This window comes from Crinia signifera, unplaced genomic scaffold (genome assembly GCF_055691185.1).
Source record: "Crinia signifera unplaced genomic scaffold, ASM5569118v1 HAP2_SCAFFOLD_105, whole genome shotgun sequence".
Lineage (NCBI taxonomy): Eukaryota > Metazoa > Chordata > Amphibia > Anura > Myobatrachidae > Crinia > Crinia signifera.
Window position 1 is genome coordinate 178,655 of NW_028141999.1, and position 14,943 is coordinate 193,597.

The 14,943-nt window shown below is 39.7% G+C and overlaps 29 non-coding genes and 3 pseudogenes across 29 annotated transcripts; all 32 read right to left on the bottom strand.

The window, feature by feature from the left end:
• Positions 1-198: 198 nt before the first annotated feature.
• Positions 199-317, bottom strand: LOC146051670 (5S ribosomal RNA). Its single transcript, XR_014466868.1, has one exon. It is a non-coding gene; the product is annotated as a 5S ribosomal RNA (ribosomal RNA).
• Positions 318-662: 345 nt separating this feature from the next.
• On the bottom strand, positions 663-781 carry LOC146051994 (5S ribosomal RNA). The gene has a single exon (XR_014467162.1). It is a non-coding gene; the product is annotated as a 5S ribosomal RNA (ribosomal RNA).
• A 346-nt stretch (positions 782-1,127) lies between these two features.
• LOC146051815 (5S ribosomal RNA) lies at positions 1,128-1,246 on the bottom strand. The gene has a single exon (XR_014467000.1). It is a non-coding gene; the product is annotated as a 5S ribosomal RNA (ribosomal RNA).
• A 345-nt stretch (positions 1,247-1,591) lies between these two features.
• On the bottom strand, positions 1,592-1,710 carry LOC146051671 (5S ribosomal RNA). Its single transcript, XR_014466869.1, has one exon. It is a non-coding gene; the product is annotated as a 5S ribosomal RNA (ribosomal RNA).
• Positions 1,711-2,055: 345 nt separating this feature from the next.
• On the bottom strand, positions 2,056-2,174 carry LOC146051672 (5S ribosomal RNA). Its single transcript, XR_014466870.1, has one exon. It is a non-coding gene; the product is annotated as a 5S ribosomal RNA (ribosomal RNA).
• Positions 2,175-2,519: 345 nt separating this feature from the next.
• Positions 2,520-2,638, bottom strand: LOC146051996 (5S ribosomal RNA). The gene has a single exon (XR_014467163.1). It is a non-coding gene; the product is annotated as a 5S ribosomal RNA (ribosomal RNA).
• Positions 2,639-2,983: 345 nt separating this feature from the next.
• Positions 2,984-3,102, bottom strand: LOC146051816 (5S ribosomal RNA). The gene has a single exon (XR_014467001.1). It is a non-coding gene; the product is annotated as a 5S ribosomal RNA (ribosomal RNA).
• A 345-nt stretch (positions 3,103-3,447) lies between these two features.
• Positions 3,448-3,566, bottom strand: LOC146051983 (5S ribosomal RNA). Its single transcript, XR_014467152.1, has one exon. It is a non-coding gene; the product is annotated as a 5S ribosomal RNA (ribosomal RNA).
• Positions 3,567-3,911: 345 nt separating this feature from the next.
• Positions 3,912-4,030, bottom strand: LOC146051997 (5S ribosomal RNA). Its single transcript, XR_014467164.1, has one exon. It is a non-coding gene; the product is annotated as a 5S ribosomal RNA (ribosomal RNA).
• A 345-nt stretch (positions 4,031-4,375) lies between these two features.
• LOC146052120 (5S ribosomal RNA) lies at positions 4,376-4,484 on the bottom strand (annotated as a pseudogene).
• Positions 4,485-4,829: 345 nt separating this feature from the next.
• On the bottom strand, positions 4,830-4,948 carry LOC146051817 (5S ribosomal RNA). The gene has a single exon (XR_014467002.1). It is a non-coding gene; the product is annotated as a 5S ribosomal RNA (ribosomal RNA).
• A 346-nt stretch (positions 4,949-5,294) lies between these two features.
• On the bottom strand, positions 5,295-5,413 carry LOC146051906 (5S ribosomal RNA). The gene has a single exon (XR_014467082.1). It is a non-coding gene; the product is annotated as a 5S ribosomal RNA (ribosomal RNA).
• A 345-nt stretch (positions 5,414-5,758) lies between these two features.
• LOC146051673 (5S ribosomal RNA) lies at positions 5,759-5,877 on the bottom strand. The gene has a single exon (XR_014466871.1). It is a non-coding gene; the product is annotated as a 5S ribosomal RNA (ribosomal RNA).
• Positions 5,878-6,222: 345 nt separating this feature from the next.
• On the bottom strand, positions 6,223-6,341 carry LOC146051909 (5S ribosomal RNA). Its single transcript, XR_014467084.1, has one exon. It is a non-coding gene; the product is annotated as a 5S ribosomal RNA (ribosomal RNA).
• Positions 6,342-6,686: 345 nt separating this feature from the next.
• On the bottom strand, positions 6,687-6,805 carry LOC146051830 (5S ribosomal RNA). Its single transcript, XR_014467013.1, has one exon. It is a non-coding gene; the product is annotated as a 5S ribosomal RNA (ribosomal RNA).
• A 345-nt stretch (positions 6,806-7,150) lies between these two features.
• LOC146051676 (5S ribosomal RNA) lies at positions 7,151-7,269 on the bottom strand. Its single transcript, XR_014466873.1, has one exon. It is a non-coding gene; the product is annotated as a 5S ribosomal RNA (ribosomal RNA).
• A 345-nt stretch (positions 7,270-7,614) lies between these two features.
• On the bottom strand, positions 7,615-7,733 carry LOC146051677 (5S ribosomal RNA). The gene has a single exon (XR_014466874.1). It is a non-coding gene; the product is annotated as a 5S ribosomal RNA (ribosomal RNA).
• Positions 7,734-8,078: 345 nt separating this feature from the next.
• On the bottom strand, positions 8,079-8,197 carry LOC146051998 (5S ribosomal RNA). Its single transcript, XR_014467165.1, has one exon. It is a non-coding gene; the product is annotated as a 5S ribosomal RNA (ribosomal RNA).
• Positions 8,198-8,542: 345 nt separating this feature from the next.
• On the bottom strand, positions 8,543-8,661 carry LOC146051678 (5S ribosomal RNA). Its single transcript, XR_014466875.1, has one exon. It is a non-coding gene; the product is annotated as a 5S ribosomal RNA (ribosomal RNA).
• A 345-nt stretch (positions 8,662-9,006) lies between these two features.
• On the bottom strand, positions 9,007-9,125 carry LOC146051679 (5S ribosomal RNA). Its single transcript, XR_014466876.1, has one exon. It is a non-coding gene; the product is annotated as a 5S ribosomal RNA (ribosomal RNA).
• Positions 9,126-9,470: 345 nt separating this feature from the next.
• On the bottom strand, positions 9,471-9,589 carry LOC146051680 (5S ribosomal RNA). Its single transcript, XR_014466877.1, has one exon. It is a non-coding gene; the product is annotated as a 5S ribosomal RNA (ribosomal RNA).
• A 345-nt stretch (positions 9,590-9,934) lies between these two features.
• On the bottom strand, positions 9,935-10,053 carry LOC146051891 (5S ribosomal RNA). Its single transcript, XR_014467068.1, has one exon. It is a non-coding gene; the product is annotated as a 5S ribosomal RNA (ribosomal RNA).
• Positions 10,054-10,398: 345 nt separating this feature from the next.
• LOC146052121 (5S ribosomal RNA) lies at positions 10,399-10,507 on the bottom strand (annotated as a pseudogene).
• A 345-nt stretch (positions 10,508-10,852) lies between these two features.
• On the bottom strand, positions 10,853-10,971 carry LOC146051855 (5S ribosomal RNA). Its single transcript, XR_014467036.1, has one exon. It is a non-coding gene; the product is annotated as a 5S ribosomal RNA (ribosomal RNA).
• A 346-nt stretch (positions 10,972-11,317) lies between these two features.
• On the bottom strand, positions 11,318-11,436 carry LOC146051986 (5S ribosomal RNA). The gene has a single exon (XR_014467154.1). It is a non-coding gene; the product is annotated as a 5S ribosomal RNA (ribosomal RNA).
• A 345-nt stretch (positions 11,437-11,781) lies between these two features.
• Positions 11,782-11,900, bottom strand: LOC146051745 (5S ribosomal RNA). The gene has a single exon (XR_014466936.1). It is a non-coding gene; the product is annotated as a 5S ribosomal RNA (ribosomal RNA).
• A 345-nt stretch (positions 11,901-12,245) lies between these two features.
• LOC146051910 (5S ribosomal RNA) lies at positions 12,246-12,364 on the bottom strand. Its single transcript, XR_014467085.1, has one exon. It is a non-coding gene; the product is annotated as a 5S ribosomal RNA (ribosomal RNA).
• A 344-nt stretch (positions 12,365-12,708) lies between these two features.
• LOC146051831 (5S ribosomal RNA) lies at positions 12,709-12,827 on the bottom strand. The gene has a single exon (XR_014467014.1). It is a non-coding gene; the product is annotated as a 5S ribosomal RNA (ribosomal RNA).
• Positions 12,828-13,172: 345 nt separating this feature from the next.
• On the bottom strand, positions 13,173-13,291 carry LOC146051681 (5S ribosomal RNA). Its single transcript, XR_014466878.1, has one exon. It is a non-coding gene; the product is annotated as a 5S ribosomal RNA (ribosomal RNA).
• Positions 13,292-13,636: 345 nt separating this feature from the next.
• Positions 13,637-13,755, bottom strand: LOC146051682 (5S ribosomal RNA). The gene has a single exon (XR_014466879.1). It is a non-coding gene; the product is annotated as a 5S ribosomal RNA (ribosomal RNA).
• A 345-nt stretch (positions 13,756-14,100) lies between these two features.
• Positions 14,101-14,209, bottom strand: LOC146052122 (5S ribosomal RNA; annotated as a pseudogene).
• A 345-nt stretch (positions 14,210-14,554) lies between these two features.
• On the bottom strand, positions 14,555-14,673 carry LOC146051819 (5S ribosomal RNA). The gene has a single exon (XR_014467003.1). It is a non-coding gene; the product is annotated as a 5S ribosomal RNA (ribosomal RNA).
• Positions 14,674-14,943: the final 270 nt, after the last annotated feature.

Sequence of the window (14,943 nt, forward strand, 5' to 3'; positions counted from 1 at the left end):
AATTAAACTACTAAAGAGGCCCAACACTGTTTAGCTGCCAAAAGCAGTTGGAATTGGGCCTAAACAGTGTGGTAAGTCTTTAGGTGATGGCTATTGTGTCTGTTTGACCTCTTCCAAATGTCTGTACTGGCAATAAAAAGAAAACGTTTCCAATTTAAATAGCTAGAGAATAAAAACAATTTGCCTGTAATGTGAAAAAACCTACAGCACCTGGTGTTCCCATGTGGTCTCCCACCCAAGTACTAACCAGGCCCAACACTGCTTAGCTTCCAAGATCAGACGAGATTGGGCCTATCCAATGTGGTATGGCTGTAGGTGAGATACATGCACTTTTTTGCCCTCTTCTACTTCTATCACCAGGTAAGCTAATAAAAAAGTTTCCTAACTGTATTGGCTTACTGAAAAAAATCATGTGTTGGTAATGTAAAACGACCTACAGGACATGATATTAGCAGGGGGTCTTAAATTAAACTACTAAAGAGGATCAACACTGTTTAGCTGCCAAAAGCAGTTGGAATTGGGCCTAAACAGTGTGGTAAGTCTTTAGGTGATGGCTATTGTGTCTGTTTGACCTCTTCCAAATGTCTGTACTGGCAATAAAAAGAAAAAGTTTCCAATTTAAATAGCTAGAGAATAAAAACAATTTGCCTGTAATGTGAAAAAACCTACAGCACCTGGTGTTCCCATGTGGTCTCCCACCCAAGTACTAACCAGGCCCAACACTGCTTAGCTTCCAAGAACAGACAAGATTGGGCCTATCCAATGTGGTATGGCTGTAGGTGAAATACAGGCACTTTTTAGCCCTTTTCTACTTCTATCACCAGGTAAGCTAATAAAAAAGTTTCCTAACTGTATTGGCTTACTGAAAAAAATCATGTGTTGGTAATGTAAAAAGACCTACAGGACATGATATTAGCAGGGGGTCTTAAATTAAACTACTAAAGAGGCTCAACACTGTTTAGCTGCCAAAAGCAGTTGGAATTGGGCCTAAACAGTGTGGTAAGTCTTTAGGTGATGGCTATTGTGTCTGTTTGAACTCTTCCAAATGTCTGTGCTGGCAATAAAAAGAAAAAAGTTTCCAATCTAAATAGCTAGAGAATAAAAACAATTTGCCAGTAATGTGAAAAAACCTACAGCACCTGGTGTTCCCATGTGGTCTCCCACCCAAGTACTAACCAGGCCCAACACTGCTTAACTTCCAAGATCAGACGAGGTTGGGCCTATCCAATGTGGTATGGCTGTAGGTGAGATACAAGCACTTTTTTGCCCTCTTCTACTTCTATCACCAGGTAAGCTAATAAAAAAGTTTCCTAACTGTATTGGCTTACTGAAAAAAATCATGTGTTGGTAATGTAAAACGACCTACAGGACATGATATTAGCAGGGGGTCTTAAATTAAACTACTAAAGAGGATCAACACTGTTTAGCTGCCAAAAGCAGATGGAATTGGGCCTAAACAGTGTGGTAAGTCTTTAGGTGATGGCTATTGTGTCTGTTTGACCTCTTCCAAATGTCTGTACTGGCAATAAAAAGAAAAAGTTTCCAATTTAAATAGCTAGAGAATAAAAACAATTTGCCTGTAATGTGAAAAAACCTACAGCACCTGGTGTTCCCATGTGGTCTCCCACCCAAGTACTAACCAGGCCCAACACTGCTTAGCTTCCAAGATCAGACGAGATTGGGCCTATCCAATGTGGTATGGCTGTAGGTGAGATACATGCACTTTTTTGCCCTCTTCTACTTCTATCACCAGGTAAGCTAATAAAAAAGTTTCCTAACTGTATTGGCTTACTGAAAAAAATCATGTGTTGGTAATGTAAAACGACCTACAGGACATGATATTAGCAGGGGGTCTTAAATTAAACTACTAAAGAGGATCAACACTGTTTAGCTGCCAAAAGCAGTTGGAATTGGGCCTAAACAGTGTGGTAAGTCTTTAGGTGATGGCTATTGTGTCTGTTTGACCTCTTCCAAATGTCTGTACTGGCAATAAAAAGAAAAAGTTTCCAATTTAAATAGCTAGAGAATAAAAACAATTTGCCTGTAATGTGAAAAAACCTACAGCACCTGGTGTTCCCATGTGGTCTCCCACCCAAGTACTAACCAGGCCCAACACTGCTTAGCTTCCAAGATCAGACGAGATTGGGCCTATCCAATGTGGTATGGCTGTAGGTGAGATACATGCACTTTTTTGCCCTCTTCTACTTCTATCACCAGGTAAGCTAATAAAAAAGTTTCCTAACTGTATTGGCTTACTGAAAAAAATCATGTGTTGGTAATGTAAAACGACCTACAGGACATGATATTAGCAGGGGGTCTTAAATTAAACTACTAAAGAGGATCAACACTGTTTAGCTGCCAAAAGCAGTTGGAATTGGGCCTAAACAGTGTGGTAAGTCTTTAGGTGATGGCTATTGTGTCTGTTTGACCTCTTCCAAATGTCTGTACTGGCAATAAAAAGAAAAAGTTTCCAATTTAAATAGCTAGAGAATAAAAACAATTTGCCTGTAATGTGAAAAAACCTACAGCACCTGGTGTTCCCATGTGGTCTCCCACCCAAGTACTAACCAGGCCCAACACTGCTTAGCTTCCAAGAACAGACAAGATTGGGCCTATCCAATGTGGTATGGCTGTAGGTGAAATACAGGCACTTTTTAGCCCTCTTCTACTTCTATCACCAGGTAAGCTAATAAAAAAGTTTCCTAACTGTATTGGCTTACTGAAAAAATCATGTGTTGGTAATGTAAAAAGACCTACAGGACATGATATTAGCAGGGGGTCTTAAATTAAACTACTAAAGAGGCTCAACACTGTTTAGCTGCCAAAAGCAGTTGGAATTGGGCCTAAACAGTGTGGTAAGTCTTTAGGTGATGGCTATTGTGTCTGTTTGAACTCTTCCAAATGTCTGTGCTGGCAATAAAAAGAAAAAAGTTTCCAATCTAAATAGCTAGAGAATAAAAACAATTTGCCAGTAATGTGAAAAAACCTACAGCACCTGGTGTTCCCATGTGGTCTCCCACCCAAGTACTAACCAGGCCCAACACTGCTTAACTTCCAAGATCAGACGAGGTTGGGCCTATCCAATGTGGTATGGCTGTAGGTGAGATACAAGCACTTTTTTGCCCTCTTCTACTTCTATCACCAGGTAAGCTAATAAAAAAGTTTCCTAACTGTATTGGCTTACTGAAAAAAATCATGTGTTGGTAATGTAAAACGACCTACAGGACATGATATTAGCAGGGGGTCTTAAATTAAACTACTAAAGAGGATCAACACTGTTTAGCTGCCAAAAGCAGATGGAATTGGGCCTAAACAGTGTGGTAAGTCTTTAGGTGATGGCTATTGTGTCTGTTTGACCTCTTCCAAATTCCTGTACTGGCAATAAAAAGAAAAAGTTTCCAATTTAAATAGCTAGAGAATAAAAACAATTTGCCTGTAATGTGAAAAAACCTACAGCACCTGGTGTTCCCATGTGGTCTCCCACCCAAGTACTAACCAGACCCAACACTGCTTAGCTTCCAAGAACAGACGAGATTGGGCCTATCCAATGTGGTATGGCTGTAGGTGAAATACAGGCACTTTTTAGCCCTCTTCTACTTCTATCACCAGGTAAGCTAATAAAAAAGTTTCCTAACTGTATTGGCTTACTGAAAAAAATCATGTGTTGGTAATGTAAAAAGACCTACAGGACATGATATTAGCAGGGGGTCTTAAATTAAACTACTAAAGAGGCTCAACACTGTTTAGCTGCCAAAAGCAGTTGGAATTGGGCCTAAACAGTGTGGTAAGTCTTTAGGTGATGGCTATTGTGTCTGTTTGACCTCTTCCAAATGTCTGTACTGGCAATAAAAAGAAAAAGTTTCCAATTTAAATAGCTAGAGAATAAAAACAATTTGCCTGTAATGTGAAAAAACCTACAGCACCTGGTGTTCCCATGTGGTCTCCCACCCAAGTACTAACCAGGCCCAACACTGCTTAGCTTCCAAGAACAGACAAGATTGGGCCTATCCAATGTGGTATGGCTGTAGGTGAAATACAGGCACTTTTTTGCCCTCTTCTACTTCTATCACCAGGTAAGCTAATAAAAAAGTTTCCTAACTGTATTGGCTTACTGAAAAAAATCATGTGTTGGTAATGTAAAAAGACCTACAGGACATGATATTATCAGGGGGTCTTAAATTAAACTACTAAATAGCCTCAACACTGTTTACCTGCCAAAAGCAGTTGGAATTGGGCCTAAACAGTGTGGTAAGTCTTTAGGTGATGGATATTGTGTCTGTTTTACCTCTTCCAAATGTCAGTGCTGGCAATAAAAAGAAAAAGTTTCCAATTTAAATATCTAGAGAATAAAAACAATTTGCCTGTAATGTGAAAAAACCTACAGCACCTGGTGTTCCCATGTGGTCTCCCACCCAAGTACTATCCAGGCCCAACACTGCTTTGCTTCCAAGATCAGGCCTATCCAATGTGGTATGGCTGTAGGTGAGATACAGGTACTTTTTTGCCCTCTTCTACTTCTATCACCAGGTAAGCTAATACAAAAGTTTCCTAACTGTATTGGCTTACTGAAAAAAATCATGTGTTGGTAATGTAAAAAGACCTACAGGACATGATATTAGCAGGGGGTCTTAAATTAAACTACTAAAGAGGATCAACACTGTTTAGCTGCCAAAAGCAGTTGGAATTGGGCCTAAACAGTGTGGTAAGTCTTTAGGTGATGGCTATTGTGTCTGTTTGAACTCTTCCAAATGTCTGTGCTGGCAATAAAAAGAAAAAGTTTCCAATCTAAATAGCTAGAGAATAAAAACAATTTGCCAGTAATGTGAAAAAACCTACAGCACCTGGTGTTCCCATGTGGTCTCCCACCCAAGTACTAACCAGGCCCAACACTGCTTAACTTCCAAGATCAGACGAGGTTGGGCCTATCCAATGTGGTATGGCTGTAGGTGAGATACAAGCACTTTTTTGCCCTCTTCTACTTCTATCACCAGGTAAGCTAATAAAAAAGTTTCCTAACTGTATTGGCTTACTTAAAAAAAATCATGTGTTGGTAATGTAAAAAGACCTACAGGACATGATATTAGCAGGGGGTCTTAAATTAAACTACTAAAGAGGCTCAACACTGTTTAGCTGCCAAAAGCAGTTGGAATTGGGCCTAAACAGTGTGGTAATTCTTTAGGTGATGGCTATTGTGTCTGTTTGACCTCTTCCAAATGTCTGTACTGGCAATAAAAAGAAAAAGTTTCCAATTTAAATAGCTAGAGAATAAAAACAATTTGCCTGTAATGTGAAAAAACCTACAGCACCTGGTGTTCCCATGTGGTCTCCCACCCAAGTACTAACCAGGCCCAACACTGCTTAGCTTCCAAGATCAGACAAGATTGGGCCTATCCAATGTGGTATGGCTGTAGGTGAGATACAAGCACTTTTTTGCCCTCTTCTACTTCTATCACCAGGTAAGCTAATAAAAAAGTTTCCTAACTGTATTGGCTTACTGAAAAAAATCATGTGTTGGTAATGTAAAAAGACCTACAGGACATGATATTAGCAGGGGGTCTTAAATTAAACTACTAAACAGGCTCAACACTGTTTAGCTGCCAAAAGCAGTTGGAATTGAGCCTAAACAGTGTGGTAAGTCTTTAGCTGATGGCTATTGTGTCTGTTTGACCTCTTCCAAATGTCTGTGCTGGCAATAAAATGAAAAAGTTTCCAATATAAATAGCTAGAGAATAAAAACAATTTGCCAGTGATGTGAAAAAACCTACAGCACCTGGTGTTCCCATGTGGTCTCCCACCCAAGTACTAACCAGGCCCAACACTGCTTAGCTTCCAAGATCAGACGAGATTGGGCCTATCCAATGTGGTATGGCTGTAGGTGAGTTAAATTCACTTTTTTGCCCTCTTCTACTTTTATCACCAGGTAAGCTAATAAAAAAGTTTCCTAACTGTATTGGCTTACTGAAAAAAATCATGTGTTGGTAATGTAAAAAGACCTACAGGACATGATATTAGCAGGGGGTCTTAAATTAAACTACTAAAGAGGCTCAACACTGTTTAGCTGCCAAAAGTAGTTGGAATTGGGCCTAAACAGTGTGGTAAGTCTTTAGGAGATGGCTATTGTGTCTGTTTGACCTCTTCCAAATGTCTGTACTGGCAATAAAAAGAAAAAGTTTCCAATTTAAATAGCTAGAGAATAAAAACAATTTGCCTGTAATGTGAAAAAACCTACAGCACCTGGTGTTCCCATGTGGTCTCCCACCCAAGTACTAACCAGGCCCAACACTGCTTAGCTTCCAAGATCAGACAAGATTGGGCCTATCCAATGTGGTATGGCTGTAGGTGAGATACAGGCACTTTTTTGCCCTCTTCTACTTCTATCACCAGGTAAGCTAATAAAAAAGTTTCCTAACTGTATTGGCTTACTGAAAAAAATCATGTGTTGGTAATGTAAAAAGACCTACAGGACATGATATTAGCAGGGAGTCTTAAATTAAACTACTAAAGAGGCCCAACACTGTTTAGCTGCCAAAAGCAGTTGGAATTGGGCCTAAACAGTGTGGTAAGTCTTTAGGTGATGGCTATTGTGTCTGTTTGACCTCTTCCAAATGTCTGTGCTGGAAATAAAAAGAAAAAGTTTCCAATTTAAATAGCTAGAGAATAAAAACAATTTGCCAGTAATGTGAAAAAACCTACAGCACCTGGTGTTCCCATGTGGTCTCCCACCCAAGTACTAACCAGGCCCAACACTGCTTAGCTTCCAAGATCAGACGAGATTGGGCCTATCCAATGTGGTATGGCTGTAGTTGAGATACAGGCACTTTTTTGCCCTCTTCTACTTCTATCACCAGGTAAGCTAATAAAAAAGTTTCCTAACTGTATTGGCTTACTGAAAAAAATCATGTGTTGGTAATGTAAAAAGACCTACAGGACATGATATTAGCAGGGGGTCTTAAATTAAACTACTAAAGAGGCTCAACACTGTTTAGCTGCCAAAAGCAGTTGGAATTGGGCCTAAACAGTTTGGTAAGTCTTTAGGTGATGGCTATTGTGTCTGTTTGACCTCTTCCAAATGTCTGTGCTGGCAATAAAAAGATAAAGTTTCCTATTTAAATAGCTAGAGAATAAAAACAATTTGCCAGTAATGTGAAAAAACCTACAGCACCTGGTGTTCCCATGTGGTCTCCCACCCAAGTACTAACCAGGCCCAACACTGCTTAGCTTCCAAGATCAGACGAGATTGGGCCTATCCAATGTGGTATGGCTGTAGGTGAGTTAAAGGCACTTTTTTGCCCTCTTCTACTTCTATCACCAGGTAAGCGAAAACAAAAGTTTCCTAACTGTATTGGCTTACTGAAAAAAATCATGTGTTGGTAATGTAAAAAGACCTACAGGACATGATATTAGCAGGGAGTCTTAAATTAAACTACTAAAGAGGCCCAACACTGTTTAGCTGCCAAAAGCAGTTGGAATTGGGCCTAAACAGTGTGGTAAGTCTTTAGGTGATGGCTATTGTGTCTGTTTGACCTCTTCCAAATGTCTGTACTGGCAATAAAAAGAAAAAGTTTCCAATTTAAATAGCTAGAGAATAAAAACAATTTGCCTGTAATGTGAAAAAACCTACAGCACCTGGTGTTCCCATGTGGTCTCCCACCCAAGTACTAACCAGGCCCAACACTGCTTAGCTTCCAAGATCAGACGAGATTGGGCCTATCCAATGTGGTATGGCTGTAGGTGAGATACATGCACTTTTTTGCCCTCTTCTACTTCTATCACCAGGTAAGCTAATAAAAAAGTTTCCTAACTGTATTGGCTTACTGAAAAAAATCATGTGTTGGTAATGTAAAACGACCTACAGGACATGATATTAGCAGGGGGTCTTAAATTAAACTACTAAAGAGGATCAACACTGTTTAGCTGCCAAAAGCAGTTGGAATTGGGCCTAAACAGTGTGGTAAGTCTTTAGGTGATGGCTATTGTGTCTGTTTGACCTCTTCCAAATGTCTGTACTGGCAATAAAAAGAAAAAGTTTCCAATTTAAATAGCTAGAGAATAAAAACAATTTGCCTGTAATGTGAAAAAACCTACAGCACCTGGTGTTCCCATGTGGTCTCCCACCCAAGTACTAACCAGGCCCAACACTGCTTAGCTTCCAAGAACAGACAAGATTGGGCCTATCCAATGTGGTATGGCTGTAGGTGAAATACAGGCACTTTTTTGCCCTCTTCTACTTCTATCACCAGGTAAGCTAATAAAAAAGTTTCCTAACTGTATTGGCTTACTGAAAAAAATCATGTGTTGGTAATGTAAAAAGACCTACAGGACATGATATTATCAGGGGGTCTTAAATTAAACTACTAAATAGCCTCAACACTGTTTACCTGCCAAAAGCAGTTGGAATTGGGCCTAAACAGTGTGGTAAGTCTTTAGGTGATGGCTATTGTGTCTGTTTGACCTCTTCCAAATGTCTGTACTGGCAATAAAAAGAAAAAGTTTCCAATTTAAATAGCTAGAGAATAAAAACAATTTGCCTGTAATGTGAAAAAACCTACAGCACCTGGTGTTCCCATGTGGTCTCCCACCCAAGTACTAACCAGGCCCAACACTGCTTAGCTTCCAAGATCAGACGAGATTGGGCCTATCCAATGTGGTATGGCTGTAGGTGAGATACATGCACTTTTTTGCCCTCTTCTACTTCTATCACCAGGTAAGCTAATAAAAAAGTTTCCTAACTGTATTGGCTTACTGAAAAAAATCATGTGTTGGTAATGTAAAACGACCTACAGGACATGATATTAGCAGGGGGTCTTAAATTAAACTACTAAAGAGGATCAACACTGTTTAGCTGCCAAAAGCAGTTGGAATTGGGCCTAAACAGTGTGGTAAGTCTTTAGGTGATGGCTATTGTGTCTGTTTGACCTCTTCCAAATGTCTGTACTGGCAATAAAAAGAAAAAGTTTCCAATTTAAATAGCTAGAGAATAAAAACAATTTGCCTGTAATGTGAAAAAACCTACAGCACCTGGTGTTCCCATGTGGTCTCCCACCCAAGTACTAACCAGGCCCAACACTGCTTAGCTTCCAAGATCAGACGAGATTGGGCCTATCCAATGTGGTATGGCTGTAGGTGAGATACATGCACTTTTTTGCCCTCTTCTACTTCTATCACCAGGTAAGCTAATAAAAAAGTTTCCTAACTGTATTGGCTTACTGAAAAAAATCATGTGTTGGTAATGTAAAACGACCTACAGGACATGATATTAGCAGGGGGTCTTAAATTAAACTACTAAAGAGGCTCAACACTGTTTAGCTGCCAAAAGCAGTTGGAATTGGGCCTAAACAGTGTGGTAAGTCTTTAGGTGATGGCTATTGTGTCTGTTTGACCTCTTCCAAATGTCTGTACTGGCAATAAAAAGAAAAAGTTTCCAATTTAAATAGCTAGAGAATAAAAACAATTTGCCTGTAATGTGAAAAAACCTACAGCACCTGGTGTTCCCATGTGGTCTCCCACCCAAGTACTAACCAGGCCCAACACTGCTTAGCTTCCAAGATCAGACGAGATTGGGCCTATCCAATGTGGTATGGCTGTAGGTGAGATACATGCACTTTTTTGCCCTCTTCTACTTCTATCACCAGGTAAGCTAATAAAAAAGTTTCCTAACTGTATTGGCTTACTGAAAAAAATCATGTGTTGGTAATGTAAAACGACCTACAGGACATGATATTAGCAGGGGGTCTTAAATTAAACTACTAAAGAGGATCAACACTGTTTAGCTGCCAAAAGCAGTTGGAATTGGGCCTAAACAGTGTGGTAAGTCTTTAGGTGATGGCTATTGTGTCTGTTTGACCTCTTCCAAATGTCTGTACTGGCAATAAAAAGAAAAAGTTTCCAATTTAAATAGCTAGAGAATAAAAACAATTTGCCTGTAATGTGAAAAAACCTACAGCACCTGGTGTTTCCATGTGGTCTCCCACCCAAGTACTAACCAGGCCCAACACTGCTTAGCTTCCAAGATCAGACGAGATTGGGCCTATCCAATGTGGTATGGCTGTAGGTGAGATACATGCACTTTTTTGCCCTCTTCTACTTCTATCACCAGGTAAGCTAATAAAAAAGTTTCCTAACTGTATTGGCTTACTGAAAAAAATCATGTGTTGGTTATGTAAAACGACCTACAGGACATGATATTAGCAGGGGGTCTTAAATTAAACTACTAAATAGCCTCAACACTGTTTACCTGCCAAAAGCAGTTGGAATTGGGCCTAAACAGTGTGGTAAGTCTTTAGGTGATGGATATTGTGTCTGTTTTACCTCTTCCAAATGTCAGTGCTGGCAATAAAAAGAAAAAGTTTCCAATTTAAATATCTAGAGAATAAAAACAATTTGCCAGTAATGTGAAAAAACCTACAGCACCTGGTGTTCCCATGTGGTCTCCCACCCAAGTACTATCCAGGCCCAACACTGCTTTGCTTCCAAGATCAGGCCTATCCAATGTGGTATGGCTGTAGGTGAGATACAGGTACTTTTTTGCCCTCTTCTACTTCTATCACCAGGTAAGCTAATACAAAAGTTTCCTAACTGTATTGGCTTACTGAAAAAAATCATGTGTTGGTAATGTAAAAAGACCTACAGGACATGATATTAGCAGGGGGTCTTAAATTAAACTACTAAAGAGGCTCAACACTGTTTAGCTGCCAAAAGCAGTTGGAATTGGGCCTAAACAGTGTGGTAAGTCTTTAGGTGATGGCTATTGTGTCTGTTTGAACTCTTCCAAATGTCTGTGCTGGCAATAAAAAGAAAAAGTTTCCAATCTAAATAGCTAGAGAATAAAAACAATTTGCCAGTAATGTGAAAAAACCTACAGCACCTGGTGTTCCCATGTGGTCTCCCACCCAAGTACTAACCAGGCCCAACACTGCTTAACTTCCAAGATCAGACGTGGTTGGGCCTATCCAATGTGGTATGGCTGTAGGTGAGATACAAGCACTTTTTTGCCCTCTTCTACTTCTATCACCAGGTAAGCTAATAAAAAAGTTTCCTAACTGTATTGGCTTACTTAAAAAAAATCATGTGTTGGTAATGTAAAAAGACCTACAGGACATGATATTAGCAGGGGGTCTTAAATTAAACTACTAAAGAGGCTCAACACTGTTTAGCTGCCAAAAGCAGTTGGAATTGGGCCTAAACAGTGTGGTAATTCTTTAGGTGATGGCTATTGTGTCTGTTTGACCTCTTCCAAATGTCTGTACTGGCAATAAAAAGAAAAAGTTTCCAATTTAAATAGCTAGAGAATAAAAACAATTTGCCTGTAATGTGAAAAAACCTACAGCACCTGGTGTTCCCATGTGGTCTCCCACCCAAGTACTAACCAGGCCCAACACTGATTAGCTTCCAAGATCAGACAAGATTGGGCCTATCCAATGTGGTATGGCTGTAGGTGAGATACAGGCACTTTTTTGCCCTCTTCTACTTCTATCACCAGGTAAGCTAATAAAAAAGTTTCCTAACTGTATTGGCTTACTGAAAAAAATCATGTGTTGGTAATGTAAAAAGACCTACAGGACATGATATTAGCAGGGGGTCTTAAATTAAACTACTAAACAGGCTCAACACTGTTTAGCTGCCAAAAGCAGTTGGAATTGAGCCTAAACAGTGTGGTAAGTCTTTAGCTGATGGCTATTGTGTCTGTTTGACCTCTTCCAAATGTCTGTGCTGGCAATAAAATGAAAAAGTTTCCAATATAAATAGCTAGAGAATAAAAACAATTTGCCAGTGATGTGAAAAAACCTACAGCACCTGGTGTTCCCATGTGGTCTCCCACCCAAGTACTAATCAGGCCCAACACTGCTTAGCTTCCAAGATCAGACGAGATTGGGCCTATCCAATGTGGTATGGCTGTAGGTGAGTTAAATTCACTTTTTTGCCCTCTTCTACTTTTATCACCAGGTAAGCTAATAAAAAAGTTTCCTAACTGTATTGGCTTACTGAAAAAAATCATGTGTTGGTAATGTAAAAAGACCTACAGGACATGATATTAGCAGGGGGTCTTAAATTAAACTACTAAAGAGGCTCAACACTGTTTAGCTGCCAAAAGTAGTTGGAATTGGGCCTAAACAGTGTGGTAAGTCTTTAGGAGATGGCTATTGTGTCTGTTTGACCTCTTCCAAATGTCTGTACTGGCAATAAAAATAAAAAGTTTCCAATTTAAATAGCTAGAGAATAAAAACAATTTGCCTGTAATGTGAAAAAACCTACAGCACCTGGTGTTCCCATGTGGTCTCCCACCCAAGTACTAACCAGGCCCAACACTGCTTAGCTTCCAAGATCAGACAAGATTGGGCCTATCCAATGTGGTATGGCTGTAGGTGAGATACAGGCACTTTTTTGCCCTCTTCTACTTCTATCACCAGGTAAGCTAATAAAAAAGTTTCCTAACTGTATTGGCTTACTGAAAAAAATCATGTGTTGGTAATGTAAAAAGACCTACAGGACATGATATTAGCAGGGAGTCTTAAATTAAACTACTAAAGAGGCCCAACACTGTTTAGCTGCCAAAAGCAGTTGGAATTGGGCCTAAACAGTGTGGTAAGTCTTTAGGTGATGGCTATTGTGTCTGTTTGACCTCTTCCAAATGTCTGTGCTGGCAATAAAAAGAAAAAGTTTCCAATTTAAATAGCTAGAGAAAAAAACAATTTGCCAGTAATGTGAAAAAACCTACAGCACCTGGTGTTCCCATGTGGTCTCCCACCCAAGTACTAACCAGGCCCAACACTGCTTAGCTTCCAAGATCAGACGAGATTGGGCCTATCCAATGTGGTATGGCTGTAGTTGAGATACATGCACTTTTTTGCCCTCTTCTACTTCTATCACCAGGTAAGCTAATAAAAAAGTTTCCTAACTGTATTGGCTTACTGAAAAAAATCATGTGTTGGTAATGTAAAAAGACCTACAGGACATGATATTAGCAGGGGGTCTTAAATTAAACTACTAAAGAGGCTCAACACTGTTTAGCTGCCAAAAGCAGTTGGAATTGGGCCTAAACAGTTTGGTAAGTCTTTAGGTGATGGCTATTGTGTCTGTTTGACCTCTTCCAAATGTCTGTGCTGGCAATAAAAAGATAAAGTTTCCTATTTAAATAGCTAGAGAATAAAAACAATTTGCAAGTAATGTGAAAAAACCTACAGCACCTGGTGTTCCCATGTGGTCTCCCACCCAAGTACTAACCAGGCCCAACACTGCTTAGCTTCCAAGATCAGACGAGATTGGGCCTATCCAATGTGGTATGGCTGTAGGTGAGTTAAAGGCACTTTTTTGCCCTCTTCTACTTCTATCACCAGGTAAGCTAATACAAAAGTTTCCTAACTGTATTGGCTTACTGAAAAAAATCATGTGTTGGTAATGTAAAAAGACCTACAGGACATGATATTAGCAGGGAGTCTTAAATTAAACTACTAAAGAGGCCCAACACTGTTTAGCTGCCAAAAGCAGTTGGAATTGGGCCTAAACAGTGTGGTAAGTCTTTAGGTGATGGCTATTGTGTCTGTTTGACCTCTTCCAAATGTCTGTACTGGCAATAAAAAGAAAAAGTTTCCAATTTAAATAGCTAGAGAATAAAAACAATTTGCCTGTAATGTGAAAAAACCTACAGCACCTGGTGTTCCCATGTGGTCTCCCACCCAAGTACTAACCAGGCCCAACACTGCTTAGCTTCCAAGATCAGACGAGATTGGGCCTATCCAATGTGGTATGGCTGTAGGTGAGATACATGCACTTTTTTGCCCTCTTCTACTTCTATCACCAGGTAAGCTAATAAAAAAGTTTCCTAACTGTATTGGCTTACTGAAAAAAATCATGTGTTGGTAATGTAAAACGACCTACAGGACATGACATTAGCAGGGGGTCTTAAATTAAACTACTAAAGAGGATCAACACTGTTTAGCTGCCAAAAGCAGTTGGAATTGGGCCTAAACAGTGTGGTAAGTCTTTAGGTGATGGCTATTGTGTCTGTTTGACCACTTCCAAATGTCTGTACTGGCAATAAAAAGAAAAAGTTTCAAATTTAAATATCTAAAGAATAAAAACAATTTGCCAGTAATGTGAAAAAACCTACAGCACCTGGTGTTCCCATGTGGTCTCCCACCCAAGTACTATCCAGGCCCAACACTGCTTTGCTTCCAAGATCAGGCCTATCCAATGTGGTATGGCTGTAGGTGAGATACAGGTACTTTTTTGCCCCCTTCTACTTCTATCACAAGGTAAGCTAATACAAAAGTTTCCTAACTGTATTGGCTTACTAAAAAAAATCATGTGTTGGTAATGTAAAAAGACCTACAGGACATGATATTAGCAGGGGGTCTTAAATTAAACTACTAAAGAGGCTCAACACTGTTTAGCTGCCAAAAGCAGTTGGAATTGGGCCTAAACAGTGTGGTAAGTCTTTAGGTGATGGCTATTGTGTCTGTTTGAACTCTTCCAAATGTCTGTGCTGGCAATAAAAAGAAAAAGTTTCCAATCTAAATAGCTAGAGAATAAAAACAATTTGCCAGTAATGTGAAAAAACCTACAGCACCTGGTGTTCCCATGTGGTCTCCCACCCAAGTACTAACCAGGCCCAACACTGCTTAACTTCCAAGATCAGACGAGGTTGGGCCTATCCAATGTGGTATGGCTGTAGGTGAGATACAAGCACTTTTTTGCCCTCTTCTACTTCTATCACCAGGTAAGCTAATAAAAAAGTTTCCTAACTGTATTGGCTTACTGAAAAAAATCATGTGTTGGTAATGTAAAACGACCTACAGGACATGATATTAGCAGGGGGTCTTAAATTAAACTACTAAAGAGGATCAACACTGTTTAGCTGCCAAAAGCAGATGGAATTGGGCCTAAACAGTGTGGTAAGTCTTTAGGTGATGGCTATTGTGTCTGTTTGACCTCTTCCAAATGCCT